Source organism: Diorhabda carinulata, chromosome 1 (genome assembly GCF_026250575.1).
Source record: "Diorhabda carinulata isolate Delta chromosome 1, icDioCari1.1, whole genome shotgun sequence".
In the NCBI taxonomy this organism is placed as follows: domain Eukaryota; kingdom Metazoa; phylum Arthropoda; class Insecta; order Coleoptera; family Chrysomelidae; genus Diorhabda; species Diorhabda carinulata.
Window position 1 is genome coordinate 39,923,166 of NC_079460.1, and position 17,760 is coordinate 39,940,925.

A 17,760-nucleotide genomic window follows, 5' to 3' on the forward strand; every position below is an offset into this window, starting at 1 on the left:
AGGCACTCAACAAGCTGACAACATGAATTGAGAAGTGTACAGATCAACAAGAGAAATACATGTTGTATGAATTCAGTTTGATTCGGTTCTCTTATTGTTTATTTACAAAAAATTCAAGCATATTCGCCTTATTTCGGTTAGGTCATTCATTTATTTGTTACCAGTATTTACAATTTGATTAGAAACTTTCAATACAAACTGGAGACAGGCTGTACATACAATATATTATTTACCATAACCTACTATGTATATCAAATTAGAGGCATTTACTTGCGGTATTATGCTATAATAATAGTTTATCCTTTCGGGAAGCGCGTAGGTTGACGGCACAATAGAAATATTTTTAGACAAGGGAATTTTGTTAATTTTGAAAGCGTTACTGTAAATGTATGTTCAATAATATATTTTTCAATTACGATATAATCTAAAATGGAAATTACGTAGGTGAGTTGCGAACATGTTAATTATATTCTGTAGATGATACAACGATCTAAATTTTTTCAATTCTGTTTTAATATCTCCATTTTCTCCTTCGATAAAATTTAGAAGTTTTCTCAATCTGTTCTACATGTAGGATATATTTGTGTCTGAAATATCGACAAGCGTACTCGATAAATGACCTTTTAATAATAAGATCATGCCGGTTTCCGTCAAGGTTATGGTATTGTGGGCCTTGGTGAAGATTCTATTGATAACAATTATACAGTAAAAAACGAGTTACAGTTGTAGAAGTTCTTCGTCATTGTTGTTTCCCACAATGTAATTCTTGGCCAAAACGATTTGATTGTAAAGATTTCATCACTTTCCCTGAAATTATCTACAAAAGTTCTGGATAAATTGAAAAATTGTATACATGTGTCTAAATATACGAAAGTAGTCCTTCTCTCCATATCAAAAAGGAAGACTATTACTATCATGGTAATATTGAACAAATTTTGCTATCCACTAATTATTATCATAATGTTTTTAGAAATCTCAGCAAAGAAAACTTTGAAAACACTTAGTCTAGCGGGCTTTCGATTCTTTTTGAAACCTCGTTTCATCGAATACGCGATTTACTTTGCCATTACCTCTTCAGTTGTTTGAAATCACTTTCCACCGAACCGTTTTTTGAATTTTGGTTTTGGTTCTTAAGTTTGACATTCAAACAAATCAGCATAATGTGGCCACAATACAAAAAATTTAGAATTTAACGAAAATTTGCAATGATGAAAAGCCAAATAACCAACAACTACAAACATAACCTACAAGTAACAAAGAAAATAATAATAAATCAAGTTTGAACTTCCGCTGGCAACTAATTTTAAATTCGCAATGCTCATTCCATATCATAATGGTAAATAAAGAGAAACGTTCATTTTGAATATTTTGTAACTGGAATATGTATCCCATTTTGAAATTAGTCATTCTAATCTCAATCGAATTCGATGATCTATGTATAAATATTTTCTTTACAACTATTCGCATTTGTATTAAACACATATGGTATATAATCCAGATGAAATTCGACCTATATATCAAGTAAAATTATTCGAAACATCACCCGGCTTCAATATTATTTTAATATTTTCATTGGCAACACCTACGTCTCTGTCATCAAGACAATTCTGTATGTATTCGCAATACGCGAACCGAAATGATAATAATAATAATCGGTGAATAAATTTGCGTGAAATATTTGGTTTATACATTGCGGAAACTATAATCATAATCGAGAATTTTTATTTTTTATCGGCGGTAATGTAAAGATGATGCATAAGATTGCGGCAGCATCTGTTGCGATGAGATAATGCCTTAATGTAAGCAAATAAATTATGTCGGTTACGTGTTCCTTCTTCTCTGTTGAAAATTTATCATAAACATTTATGTACATTACAAATTGTTGTGAAGCTGCGTATTATCCTGTCAATTCAATTGTTGATTTTGAACAATATGTACACTAGAATTATGATTTTTCGGAACTGGAAAGTGACCGATCTAAATATTAGTAAAAGTATATATTTTTCAAAACATTGCAAAAAAAATAACAATATAGATTTATGACCGTTAAATAGGCATATCTCAAAACATTTTAAGTGCGGCTTTCTATTTACCAAAAATATGAAAACTGGTTACATTTAACTTCACTGTGTTTTCATAGAAAAATTATTTTGTGTCATCAAAGACCCGTGTTATATGTAAAAATAAAGTGCAAGCACATTTTCCACTTCCAAATATTTCTTTGTTCATATTCAAGCATCCATAAAAACTAATTTTTGAGAGCCCAGATTTACAAGCTTAAAATTCTACCATGGGCAAAGATCTCATTACTATTAAGTCCTGGTTTGACGCGAACGGTTTTTATTTAAACACTGAGAAAACTTAACAATGAATTAATACGATCCTCAAATTCTATCAAGCTTCTTGGTCTACATATTGAAGGTGTCCTTCAATGGTCTGCACTTTGACGAAAAAATTATCCTCTGCTTGTTTTTCCATTAAATCTGTGTCTAAACATCTCGTTTCTCGTACTGCTTCAACATCTTAACATGTACTTAACAATACCTATGATCTGGTAAAAAATTCCATCATCTTCAATGTCAAAAAATTATTCAGTCGAAATTCAAAAAGGTAATTACATTTAATAAGTTCCAATCTACCATAGATTGGCATGATTCAATTAAGTTTCAAATATACCCAGAAACTAACTTTTAATCTGTATAAATAAGATGGAAAACAATTGTATAATTATTATTATTATTGAGAAAAAAGATTAGCATACTGCGCTAGATTTGATTGGGAATTGAATATAAGACACACATTTTGTAGACAGGTCTTGAAACTAGAAATTTTATTAAAACCTTATGTAACGAAACAAATATACTCACACTTTGGCTAAACAATGCTTTTGTGTTCATGCGTATGCTGTCATCATTTAAATTGCATAACTTTGAAACTGAATAAGAAATGTTGCAGGAAGAGACAAATTATTTTTATTGTAGAGTAGATCCCGATTTGCTATGATCTATAATTTGCGTCCGATTCTACTTTACATACAAAACAATATAATCATAAAATAATGCAGTGTCGATAAATATTTTTCCAATGACGTGTTGGAAACAAAACGGAGAACAATTTTTTCGACGAAAGACTTTTCTTGTTTCGATGGTTCAGAGTAATATTCAAATTTTGATTATTACTATTGAATTGACTATTAAAAACTCAACATTCTGTAGCAAAATTTTGAAATCATATACATACAACAATTGAAGAAAAAAATTGATGCGTTCGACATATCGTACTGAAGCTGCATGCTTCGCATTCCATCGACAGTGCACAGTCGAAGAAGTCAACTTCAAGAGAACAGAATATGCGTAATAAATTCTCTCTCCTTGCGAGCTTATTGAGTTTCGGAAAATGTAGAGGACGAAGTGTAGAGAGTCCTTACCAAACCTGTTCAAACAGCATCTCATTGTACGTTTTTGTAAAGCTTAAAGCTTGAAATTATAAGTTGTCAATGATCAGAGAGAAGGACCAATTTTGTTTGTTAATTTTGTCTGTAAATTCGCAAAATAATCTCGTTTTAACTCGAATTACTAGTAGCTTTTGCTAAACTTTGGCAAGTAGTGCGTATTTCTACGGCTTTTTTCTAGCTAAATAGATATATTTTTCAAATATCTGTATTCATATATTTGATCTAACCTAATCAGAATATCTGTTAATTTTCTGTAATTCATTACCTAATGTTTGCTGCAGTTTAACTACGTGAGAAAAAATTATTTTCTCTTCATGCTGACGGTCTAATGCAATAAACAGCTAGAAAAAATTGGTATAGAGCAATTAAACTAGCCATGCAGACACTGTTAATTGCTAAATGTGCAAATGAGTTTTGATTGATAATTATGACAAAAAAATGGTATAAATTAGTACAACTGTAACAAGGACAAGCGCTCATCTCTATTCTAGACATGCTAAAAATAATCATTTAAACAAATCAACTATCAAACGATCCATCCTTCATCTTAAAGAAGATCGTGATCTTGATTAAAATGAATTAAATCATTTCAACAGTTTAAAAGTATTCCGCTTGTCAGTTCTTTGAATAGTTTGAATTTAAAAAAAATAGTCTGACGATGACATCAGTGACTACAACAAATTTAGAATATGATTTACCTAATTAACGTCCCGCATTTAGGAAAAATACTAAAAAGAACATTAAGTTTATTGAAATTGATGGCGTGTTCACAGCAGCGCTTATTTTGAGTCAACTGTGTTCATATAATTAATACATGAAACATATCGTACTCACTAGATAACTAGATAAAAATATTTCAATGATATTCAATTCGACATTATTCCTTGGTAAATTTAGGAAACGTACGCACGGCGCGTTTTAAGTATAGTAAATTTTGGATAAATATTCAAAATAATTGATACGCATTATGGAACAAAACCACACTATTAGATTTTCACATATATGATTTAATCCAATTATATTAACATGTGATTAAATGTATAATGTGCTCCACACTTAACCTTCAACTTTTCCTGAAACTTCAATGGGGCAGGCTTGTAGATTATGTTGTTATCAACTGGATATACCAAAAAGCTGACTTACTTACCGTTATTCATGGTGTTGTCTTTAACATACTAAATAATATGAAATAACAAATGTAAAATAAAGAGTGCACTCTTTAAAAAAAAATATACAAACCGGAATGAACTGATCTTCATGTTGTTTTAACACCCATCGTGAGGTCCAGATACATTGCCAGTGATAACTTACATCAAAAAGCTCAAGAGAAAAAGATTTGGCTCGCAATAAAATGCGATTTAATATGTTAGATTCTATTTTGGAAACAAAAACAAATCGTTTAACGAAACTGAACTTGTTGGAAAGAGATTTTCATCCTTAAATTGTTCTATTAGTTGTTTCCAGGATTCGTCAAATGATGTGTTCTTTGATAATTGAAGAACTTGTGAGAATGAAAACCTGGAATCACGTTCACACACTATTAAATAAATAAAGGTTCAAAAATATCACCAAATGCTTCTATTATTTGGATCATAGTGAAAAATATGGAAAATTATTCAAAAATGACAAAAATATTGACATTGACAGAATAGTTTTTAGTTCAATATTAGGAAGGGGTATACACTCAAAAACCCATGTATGGGTAGGGTCTATTCTAGCTCTATATAGTCTTCACTAGATTATTTTCATTGTCATTTAAATTCTGGTTTTTAATATCCAAATAGCACTCTCCAATTTCTTGGAGAAATTGCATATTTATTGTAGGTATTCATCTTATGAGCTGAACCACATCTGGCTTGAAACAAAAGTGGCTTATCCTCTTCTTGCCTATGAAATCACTTTTTGGGGACTGGAGAACTGTAAGCGAGAAAATATGGTTTTGATAACTGAGAAAACTAGTTTAACTCAAGTTACCTCGTCTTGTGGCATATCCTCTTGTTCCAACAATTTCTTGAATAAAATCTTATATTACTCCACTAAGCATTATAATTATTTGATTTCTCAAATACACTACTCAATAGTAGTATCCCTGTTGAGACGTCTCTCAAATCATTGAGCAAGAATATTAATATTTTATCCTCTGACTCAAATGGATATTAAGATAAAATATAAATGTGTGCCGACTATTCTGCTGTAATCCAAAAGTAGATGAAAAAAAGATTATGTTTATAAGTAAATAAAAAAATAATTGTTAATGGTATAACGTCTACATTGTTATAGCAATCTATAATGCCAATAAATCAAGATAAAGATAAGACGTATGTAAAACCACTGAATAACTATATTCCCTATAAGGAGGTCAGGATTTATGAATCCGCAAAGATAATAATCTTAAGATCTCAAACTTTGCTTATTACGAACATAACATATCTTAACCCGTATCAATAATAATTTGATAATAAAGCTGGAAAGTAACCCGTTTATTTTGTTGCAAAATAACTGTTATGGAGATCAGTGTTTTCTCTATAACTCTCCCGAATTGGATTATATAGTAGCCTGATTTATCGATAATTATTTGTATCACATCTGTATTGAGATACGGTACTGTATGTGTTTTTTCCTATTTATATGATCTGCTATTTGTTGTCACGTTTATATTTATAATTATTTCAGTTGTTGCAATAACAGCACTGCGGTTTTTTTCGTCGCTTTTATCATTTTCGATACGTTGCCAGCACTAATTTTATTGGCACAATGAACTGGCTTCACCAAAACCGAAATGATTCACTATTATGCAAATATTGGCATTTCGATTGATAAAATCGTTATTTTTATGTGTGATATGTCACGCATGTGTCACAACTCACGCATCTCAATTTTTCATTAAGATATGTGATTGGTGCTACTTTTCAATAGAAATCATTGTAATTAATAGTTACTAGGAAAAGCTGTCATTATCATCTTAAAGTTTGACATTTTGACAGTATAGGTATTTAGAACGTTTTGACTACAGTTTATAGTGGGTCCAAATCATATCGACCAATTAATTGACGTAACTCGTAAAAATCCTATAACATCCTTCGGAAAATATCAATACTGTATTAGGAAAATCATCATGTAATAAAATCTAGCCCTATCTGAACATAAGTATGATCAGCATACATATTATTTTGTCCAAGGATCCAAGGATTGTCTAAAATCTTATGTGAAATGTCTGCTATAAAGACCAAACTATCATTCTGAATATGCATATTTTGAATTGATTTCCTAACCTTACTTAGAGTTGCAAAAAGAAAAGCATTATCACTGTATATTTTTTCTCTCCTTATTTTCCTTGGTACTTTGATTAATACCTCATTATTCAGGAAATTATTCCTGTGAGTCATAACGTCGCATTATACGAGGATGTTTTGAAACGATTGCTATGACGGATCTGGTGTGTTCGGTCACTGGGTCGCCACATTATTGGGTAGTGCGTCTTATTCCATGATAACGCGTCTGCTCACTCTGCAATCCACGTTCGCCGCCAACTCTTGACTCAACGTGGTGATTGCTTTCTCATTCACCGTACTTCCCTGACCTGGCACCTGCGGATTTCTTTCTGTTTTTTTTTTTAATACCACTCACCGAACTTTTAGACCCACCTTTAATTCTATTTTGCCTATTTGTAGTTAATGTTTTTCATTTTCGTTAATTGTTGTTTCAATTTTATATTATTCCATTGTTTTTTATCAACTGTGTCGACTAGTGTATGTATTGAACAATTTTCTTCTATTTTTTTTTTCGCCATTATTCTAATTAGTCATATGCGAACGGTGTGTTTTATGTTTACAAAATTTCATTTAATCACGAAATTAGAAAGATAATTGCAATTACAAAAATTTATTTTTATAGTAGCAAATGCTCTAATTGCTGCGTCCCTATTTTTAAACAGTTATATAAATGTTGAAAAGCAATTACTGTGAGATTTCAACAAATATTTTTTTGTCTGTAAATTGCTTGTTCAATAATACAGTTCCAGCCAAGCTGAATTTCAATTTCAATTATTAATATTAACCTGCATTCAAAATAACAAAAAAATGCAAATAGTTTTTTGTATAATATTATTATTTCAAAACTTTATTTAATTTTTAACCAGAATAAATTTGCCCAAGTTAGAGTAATACGAATATAAATAAACTATGATAAAAGTCCATTTCACTCTAAAAGGAAACAAATTTATTGAATTTTTAATATTCCCAAATAACACTCCAGAATTTCACTAAATAAAAATAAATATTTTAGAAGGTTTATCGGCAAAACTTCAACAGTGATCCTGTGCTTTTCTTTTGTAGTATTTAACCCTGTTGTTTAAAATTTTTTACTTGTTCTTCCTCTTTTCATTTCTTAAATTCTCATCACATTTGGTATAGCGTTTTATTTTGACCAAGTTACATCCATGAATTTTCTATCTCAATATGGATTATTTGCTTGGATGACACTAATTCACAAAATTTAACTTTTCTTTCGTTACCGCGAATATTGTTGCCTTACCACTTGTTTTTATTAATATTAATATCTAAAGTTTTTGAGTCATGAGTAGTTCAAAGAGACATTGTTTTAACAATCCAATCATTTTTGGTATATATACGGAGAATATGTGTTAAAAAATTGTAGAAAACTTATATCAGAATTAGTGAAAATTATTTACTTATTTTGAAATGCTCTTGGATAATAAATAAAACCCTTGGGTCCAATTGTGTTTGTAAGTCGTGTGTGGAATATTCAAGATTAAGGAAAGTAGTAAAAGATTTAAATATTAAACATTAATCGACCTAAATCGCAGTATTCAAGTACTAATTGTGTTCAACGTCCAGTGCAGGAATCAGTTGACTCTTCAGTGCTTAAAAATAAAAGAAAAATGCGATGAAGGACCAAGCTCATCACAAAATGATGCTGATTTTGAAGATATGACAAATGATCCAAAATGTTTTTGGAGGAAACGGTACTACCTTTTGTTCAGATGTCAAAAATTGTTGATAAAAATGGGCATGAAACAATACGAGTTAGTAGGGCTAAACAAAAGCATTGGGTAAGAATAAACTTACCATTGAGAGAAAAATCATCGAATAAACAGAAACTGCTTTTCTTACAATTGCCAGAAATTTGCTCAGTTCACTATAGAAAAGACTGAAGCCGCTATTTCTTGTGGTCCTCAAATTAAACAACTTACCAAAGATAGTCCATCTAGAAATTCTATGACTTAGTTAGAACTAAAGGTTCGGACAGCTTTCGTCTCTGTGATGCATAAAAATCTCGTAAATAAAAAATTTGAAGTGCAATTCCACTTCCTCCATAGTCACATCCGGAAAATATGAGAGATATGAGCGAAGAGCAGGGAGAGCGTATGCATCAAGCAGGGTTTTCGAAATAGAAATATGTATTTACCTATTTGTGGTCTCCGATATATTTTTTTTTCCAAAATCTATACATCGAAAAGAGTATTAAAACGAAGTTTTTTAGAATTCAATTTTTTTATAACTACATAGCTGAAACTCAGTAACTAGAGCTGATAAAACTCTTCTAAATATATTTTTGAAAATAGCATCATACATAGTTAGCAACTTTTTCGCATCAAATTTACGTTTGTTTGAAAAAAAAAAACAGTTGAAGTTTCCTCCAAAGTTCTCCAAGTGAAAGGTAACAATAAAATCTTCCAACTAATTATCCCAACAGTTGATGATTTAGCTTCCGCTTCTGGATCAAGTGGTCCGTTACGAGCCGCGTGAATACCTGTGACAGTTCGTCGGCGGTGGCGCAAAACAAATACCTACGCGCGCCGGCGACCAACCACCGGCGGATCATATAGACACACATGCCTTAAAAGATTAACACACTGCGTTCTGTTTCATTCGGTCGCCAGCTCAACGTTTAGTCGGCTGTGGTTGGTCGGTGCTGTTGTTGTTACGATACGCGGCAAGCTTGATTTCAAGTGCGAAAGCTTCCGAAATTTTTAACGGTATAATTTTTTTATTATTTGGGCATGTGTTATGTGCATTGTGAATAGTTTTATCTTCCAAATTATCGCACTATTTTACTGGTAAATTTTGTTTTATTTCACAATGTTTTTTCGGAAAAAATGACTAAAATATTACTAAGAGCACCATCTTTTTCCTCGCGCTTTAGAAATTTCTTATAATTTTTCAATATTTGTGTTTTCATTGAATATTAAAAACATGCAAAATTTTTGTATATTTTTTTTTTCATTTATTAGATACTAAAATTTGGGTCTTATATCAATTCACTCTTATTTCAATGCCTGTTGTTTCCAGATTTCAAACTACAATTTTAGGTAGTTTCCAAAGAGTAAAGAATGGAAAGATTTCGAAACTTCTAATAATTTTCCATCTATAAAATACTAGATATGTCCTGCATCATGTTTTTTATCATTACAAATTTTTATTTCGTTAGGGTAAATTTGAAGATACACCTCTATGCTATTTTCAAATCGCACTAAAATTTGGATTTCTAAAACTAACATAATTTTCTCTACAACTTGCAAAGCTTCTCAAAAATAACTCATCATGTTTATATTAATAATAATAGTGAGGAAAAAATCGAAAAACTCTATTCATATTTTTATTATTTACGTTTTTTATTTTGTATTATTTTTTCGTTTTAGGCTTTATAATGTATATGATATATAAATCTCAGAATAAACTTAAAAGAATGGGAGTAAAAAATATAAAAATTCACATTGATATTTTAATAATTACTCCAATTATTTTAGATTATTTTAGACCACTTCCTATAATAAAGGGAGATGTTCTGTTTGCATTGTTTGTAATTGCGTTTGGGTGAAAAAACTTCTGAATGTAAAAAGAGTGAAAAATCACCACAACCTCAGTCAGTATTTCTCTGTCAATAAGAGAGACTATAAAAACTGTTTTGACCAATAAAACGATAGTTAATATACAGTATATCCAATACTTGTAGATTGGTTCTCCAAATATGTATTTTTTTATAATTGTTGTTTATGAGATATCCACAGAAATCACTGTAGAATATCAATCAATAATCAACCTATTTTTGGAGAAATCTTGGACTGTAGACGTCATTGAAGTAATGATTAATGTAGGAGAACTTTAATTTTACTTAAGGAGTGGAGAAGTATGCATTGTGAAATGAAGACTGGAAATCAACTTATTTTATCAATCAACAATTTTATTATTAGAAACTGTTCTAGCCATTATAAGATCCGTCACATAACTAAAGTTATAAAGTATGACGAAGATCTGTAGATAGAAATTGTGAATATGCTTCTCAAAGGTACCAATGCATTGTTGGTCAAGAATTGTTCTACAATGTAACTCTTGAAATACGAACATTCGTTTTTGGAAAACGTAAATTCAATCGAGAATATGAGGGCAGTATTTGTGCGATAGATACTTTTAAAAAGCAGTTCGTTAAAAAGCACTTTTGTAACCGCTTCGTCTTCAAAATAAATATAAAAAATAAAAAGATCAGTTGAACTTGTTGATTTTTCATTGATTCTCACAGTTGGATTATACTACTTTATACTAGTGGGATGTTGATAAATAACAATGGAAAATTAATTATATCACAACGCTAGCATCTACATACATTTCTCGATAATATTCTTAGTAACCTTGATTACACCTTCTGACGTCATTTTATTATTTCGTTATCTGTATCATAATTTAACAGTTAGCTTTCTATCAGGTTTAATATTCTTCCAACAACCCAATTCTGTTGAAACAAACGTGGATAATTATAAAGTTGAGAGGCTGATACAAAGATTAAATATAATGCGTTAAAACTCATTTGTGAATCTATTTCCTAGAAAATTTTCATACTACATGGTTTTATAAGTATATTTCGTTTAGTTCTATTTATCTAAACCAATAATAACGCATATCTCATAAAGGATTATTGTTTTAAATTGTGGGTAGGCCGAACGCAAATAACAAAGTGTAAAAAAACGATACCTTAATACCACGATTGTTAAAAAGGTAAAATCATTTTATAGTGGTTAATATCAATGTTAAAGAGTCGTTCAACCTCAAAATTATTACCAAAGAAAATATTCATTTAGATAAATATGATTTTTTTAAATTTAAAATTTAAACGTAAATACTAAAAGTTCAACACAAAAACTGAAGCAGTTGAATATTTTAATGAATTTTCTTCAAGTTTTCATAAATAACCGTTTTTAGTCATTTTTTCCGATTTATTTAATTGTTTTTTCGCGCACAACGTTTTTTCATCATTTTACTTTATTTTTTATATTCTCGTAAATGTATTACTCGTTTTATATGATGCAATGCTGGTTTCTTTCATAATTGTTTTGTAAATAAAATAATTACAATATTACGTCAAATATTTACTGTATGCGTAGCATTCACAAAAATATACGTCCAAGTTATCTTATCTTTTCACATTCGTTAAAAGACAGGTACGTTCAAATTAACACGGTACTTTTATAACTATAATTGTAATATAAAACGGTATATTTGATAGTCTCTATCATTCGATTAAAGACAAAATTTTTACCTATTAAAAATTGGTTTTAAATATTTTAACATATTTTAACCACTACCAAATTTTTTCTCTATATTTATAAGTAATAATAATTCGCAGTCTATTCCTGAGAAACTGTATAGTATACAGAAAAAAGTTTATTCAACAACTTTATTCATTAGATTTTAAAGAAATGCCCAATTACGTCGAGTTGTGTTCTGAGATGCATTACAGTCATCTGTCGTCTGTCAATTTCCATTTTCCAAAACCCTTTTTTTAGAACAGGAAGTTTATACATAACGCTCTTCTTAAAAATTAAATGCGATACCTATGTCACGTCAAAAGTAGGTAACTTATATCATATATATCAAAACAATATATTAATTAATCTTCTTCTTCGTCTGTGGGTCTACAGCCCGCTGCTGGCTTTGACCTCCTAAGATATCTTGCCTGCCTACCACCTTTTCCTAGGTCTTCTAAGTTGCTGCTGCCTTCAACATAAGATTCAAATACTTTTTTTGATATTCTTTATTGATCTATTTGCGCTATATCCATCGTGGTCTCTGTATTCTAACAAATTCCGAGGATCCACTTGCTCCATTCTCATATTTAGGGCCAAATATTTTCCTCATTACTTGTTCAATGATGTTCCATAGAATTGTCGCCGCTGGAAATTGAGTTGAACGTTCCAAAGTATTTGAGGGGTTAAAAGATTAGTTTTGTTCCCTACATAACCTCTCAATAGGTCATTTAATAAAATATATTGCCTAGGAAATTGTTCATTCAAAACTGCAGTATTGCTGTACGTTGACAAAGAATGTGTCCCCCTTAAAACAAAAATCGATATATTCTTCCAGCATTTCCTTGAAATCTAATATACTTCATTTTCTGTGAAAAGTACTGATTCTTCAATATTGGAACCGTATTTCCATATCAATTTTTATGTAAAGTATTGAAAGAGTGATTCAGTTTCTATATCCAATTTTTATTCACGATCTACAAGTTGGTTAACGATTCAGTTTTAGTTTGATATTTGATCCGTCTCATGTTGAGATCCACCCTTAATCTGGAGGAATTTGCCTTCCTTCTGTAACTGTTATTCAAATTTTAGTTGGTAGCAGTCAACTCCTTTATGATGATAATTAGTTTTTCTACTCTCAGAGATTTCTATTTCAACTCTGTTTATTTTATATTATCTCGTAATAATTTTATTGATTTCATTTACGTAGATGGACTTGTTCATACTAATAGTTGACTATGCTTTTATTTATAAAATTGAATGAAAAACTTATAACATTATTCTTTTTTAAATATAACCTGATAAAACTAAAACTTATTAGAATGTTGAACATAGGTCTCTTTTCCGAAATATATCCCCGTTGATGTAATTATGGATCCTGTATAGAATACAAAAATCGTTGAAGCAAGCTTTAGATGGGATTCCACTCACATCTTATCCTAATCAAATATTCTATTTTTCAATTTATCCAATTTTCTATGTTATCAAAAGATTTACAAAAGCGATCTGTGATGGATATTGGCAGATGAGCCCATGCAGATTTTTTTAAATAAAAACCTCTTATCTTGTATCAATCTGTCAATTAAAGACACAAGTAATTAACACATTCTCGGTCGAATTTGTTGTTGAGGAACGAAAATCTTTGATCCCGGTTCGTCAACAATTCGTCTCGTTCTTTCATTAGTGAATGTTTAGAAACGTGATTGACTATTCACAAATCTTTCTCTCAAATTTGAATTTCTACAGTCTAGTAATGTCAGAATGGCACAAATCTTCCAATACATCTCCCAACTTTTAATAAAGTCATTCCACTAAAAGCCGTATGTTATCAGATTTTCACCTAACACACTGGAGCAAGTGAAGATCGGAGTGCTGGAATAGAACTAATCAAGGTATTTTGGAAGACATAGTGAAAGCTCAAATAACGAAATGGCTCGGACATGTGGGGATGTAAGACCAGAAATTGTAAGAGAAGATATGCTACAATAGCAACGACAAAAAATGAAAACAGTAGAAGAAATGTAGATAAATTAACAAATGAATACAATTATAAACTGAGGTTGAGGATTGATCTACCCGTTAAATGGATTTACAAAGAGGAAGCGGCACAACCTTCCATTTAATATTTTTAGCAATTTTTATAATTTATAATTCAGAATATGAGACAGATTCATTGTTCCATCTATATATCGCAAAACATACTTGAGATGTACGAAAAAATGGATTACTGTAAAAAATTGACACTACTGTATGTGAGTTTAGATGACGATGATGCTATATTAACGACAGAAAGAGGTTGAGAGCGTCGTTGAGCGGGTTTGGGCCATTATTATTGTTGATTTGGTATTCCCTAACGAAGTCGCAATACTGTTCAAGCTGATCATTTTCATCCCTTTTATACATAAGCTATTGTAACTTTTATCGATAAGATGCAATTCATTTATTAATTCCACATTTCGTCATTCAACAGTAGGAGACGAAGAGTTTCAATACATCAACAATACAGTGTGTAAAGGAAAATCTGACTATCAATAAATTATTAAATATTGAACTGAAATAGATATACCCTCATACTAAAGAAAAACCCACACATTTAATATTAATTATGTATGATGAAGACTATAAAAAATCAAGTCAATAAAAAAGTCATTACTAAAAAAATACATATTGTGAGCTTGGGGCACTAAACTAATGTGTGAAAGTTTCTATTTGAAGTATGGTGATTATAGACACTTGAACTAAATATAATACAAGTGCTATACGGTTTTATAGCTTTTGTGAGTGATTGGTTATTTTTAGACGCTCGATTGGTAATATCAAAGTCAATATTACTAATTTGTACACCTACAAACATCAGGAATTTCATTTTTTTTTAATACGTATCGTGCAAAAGCATCTATTGACCTTCGAGTCATTGAGAAAAGTTAATTACTAGACTTGCAAATAATTCAAGATTTCTCTTATGACAATAACAGTTATATTATTATATTGTATAACAAATTTATTATTATCGAATTAGATTACGAAATATTTTATTTGATGTTATAATTTTGTTTAAACAGTTCTAAAATAGAAAAATGATTTTGGAATCGATAGGATTGTGCAAAATGCTGTCGGGCTCATGATGATAAAGGAATCAGAATTAATAATTTTCTCTCATATTTCGTAAAGCGTGATGAAAAACTTGATTTTGAGTAATTTAACAAGAATTTAAAATATAACATTTCATATTAGAACAGCTTTCATTTTATAACAAAACATCCGAAATCCATTAATTCGGTGTTGAAATGCGTTTAATAACAATAAACTTGTACTGGAATATATTATAAACGCAATTCGCAACCCAATGTAATATCTAATTGATCTATCCAATGTCAGCCGTGCTAATGTCAAGGTGACATTTATTTTTAAACAATGAATCCTCATTGTATCCTAATTAGTGTTGGATAAATATCACTAAAATGTATCCACAGATGAGATGGAAAAATCTAAATAACGGTAATGATAATACTCACAAATATTAATTGAAAATTAAAAAATTCGGCGAATTATTTTATTAAACACAATTATTAAAATCTATTAAAACGACTACACTAGACTAGTATTGTCCTTGAGCCATATACATAATACTCAATTTTCATCTGTTTTTCATATCGAGGGAGGTCTCTACAGTTCCTGGTCTTCAACTCAATATTTTTCACTTTTAAATACAGATTTTATAATTTCGTAAATTGTTTTGGCTTTTTTTTTTTCAACTTTAAACAAAACTAAATGATAATGCGTTGTTCTAGAGGAGTACTGTAAACGGGACCTTATTAAAACGCATATTCAAAAGCCGAAACGAGATCAAATTTGTCACTACTTGTCTTAACACATAAAATTCATTTAACGTACATTTTGATTATACCTCGTATATCTTCAATGATGGAGAGTTCGAAGTCGAAATGAAAAAATAACGAACAGCGTTGGTTGTTTTTAGTAAGAAGCAAATATTGAAGCAAAATAAGATTCATCCATTGAAACAAAAATTCATTTATAACGTTCCAAGATTTTAATGACTCTACGACTTTTATATAATAATTGAATGATCGGTAATCATACTTATCATTCTATTTTCTGATAAAGAAACGGACATATTAAACGGAATCGCTAGATCATGAAGTCATGATGGACATATCAATTTGTATGAATTTTTTAGATAAAATTATTGACGCTCTATTAGAAAATAATACTCTTTTTTGCAGGAGAACTAAGTTCCGAGAAGGATCATTCACGCCTCATTTCTATATTCGCGTGAAAAATTTTCTGAACCATCGTTTTCCGGATAATTGATTTGATAGAAGAAATGGATAGCCGAATCATTTCTTTAGATCCTCATCTTCGATATATCAAAGTCTAGTTGAAATTTTATGTTAATAACAAAAACTATATTATTTTATCAAGATTCTAAATCAAAAAGGAAAAAAAGTGATTCTAACAAGGAGACATTTTTTAAAATTGGTTCCTAAGCGAGACATATTTTAAACTCTCCCATTATTGCTTTGAAAAATTAATTTTTTCTAGTCTATTGATTTACGTTAATTTTGCAATAACACGAAACTTGATACTACTGATATGTAATACTTTAAATACTCGGCCCACATTACTGCCAAAATATAGCAACCGTTGCAGAACTTTTTCATCATAATAGAATTTGTTGTGTCTACATTAAGTCACTAATTCAATTGACTTTGACCAGGCATAAGATAAGATAATACGAAATATCCAAGTGTTTTATACAACAATAGCATGGCTAGAAGATATATCACGTTTATGAACAACGTAACGATAGATTATGCTCCTGTTGAATAACTTGTTGATAACTTGTCATAGTTTTCAAATAAAAAGCAATGCCAAAATACTGAAAACGCAAAAATTATGTATGAATATATCTACTACATGCACACAGCAAAGGTAACCAGAATGATTTTGGATCAGGTCCATTATCTATGATAATGCCATACATATATGAAATTACAATAGATGCAGATTTTTTTGACAAAAATTATACTATCATTGCGTATATCAATATGCCACAACTTTGATTGCCAAATCGATGTTTCATAGTCTTGTTCCTCAACACTTCATCTGGAAATTGTAACGTGAAGTTTAGTTGCATGTCCTTTGAGCCACCATTGAAAATTGTTTGTCATCAATATGCCACAACTTTGATTGTCAAATCGATGTTTCATAGTCTTGTTACTCATCTGGAACTTGTAACGTGTAAAAATTGTTTGTCACAAGAAGATTCCGTTAATAGAAATATTCAAAACATTTTCATTATTATCTATTTCGTCCTATTTGTAGATTATGTTCCATTCCAATGTTTTTTTTTATGTATTTTGGAAATAAACATATTTTATCAAATGGAATTCGCATATTCCTTTTGGGCATTTATCCAAATACTTCACCTGTGGTTTTATAATGCGCCATCGCTCTTACGTTTAGAACTATTAGATAATATTATGAAAAAATATTATTAAGATTATCTACAAAAGCATAATCACAATTGATAGAAGATGTAAATGATTATGAAAATTCATTAAAGCATATTTTGATAAATAACTAACAACGTTTCAACTGAAACATTTCAAACCAAAACTTTATTCTCTTAGTTTGTGCATAAACTGCTTCGAGGAACACGTTTAACATCAACCAGTTAATGTGAAACATATCCTAGATTATTAAGAATTAAAATCCATGATAGTTAGTAAAACATCTTTATTTA

At 30.1% G+C, this 17,760-nt stretch overlaps 1 protein-coding gene across 35 annotated transcripts in view; it reads left to right on the top strand.

The window, feature by feature from the left end:
* LOC130891028 (basement membrane-specific heparan sulfate proteoglycan core protein-like) overlaps positions 1 to 17,760 on the top strand; it is a 251,525-nt gene that overhangs the window by 137,075 nt on the left and 96,690 nt on the right. For 3 of the 35 annotated variants that reach the window (XM_057795748.1, XM_057795766.1, XM_057795774.1), the window contains exon 1: positions 9,280 to 9,533. The exons of 29 other annotated variants lie outside the window; for them this stretch is intronic. The gene's annotated coding sequence lies outside the window, so the exon portion shown is untranslated. Of the gene's footprint in view, positions 1 to 9,279; positions 9,534 to 17,760 lie in introns of those variants that run through there. 3 more of the 35 variants (XM_057795788.1, XM_057795758.1, XM_057795781.1) reach the window with 3 other exon arrangements.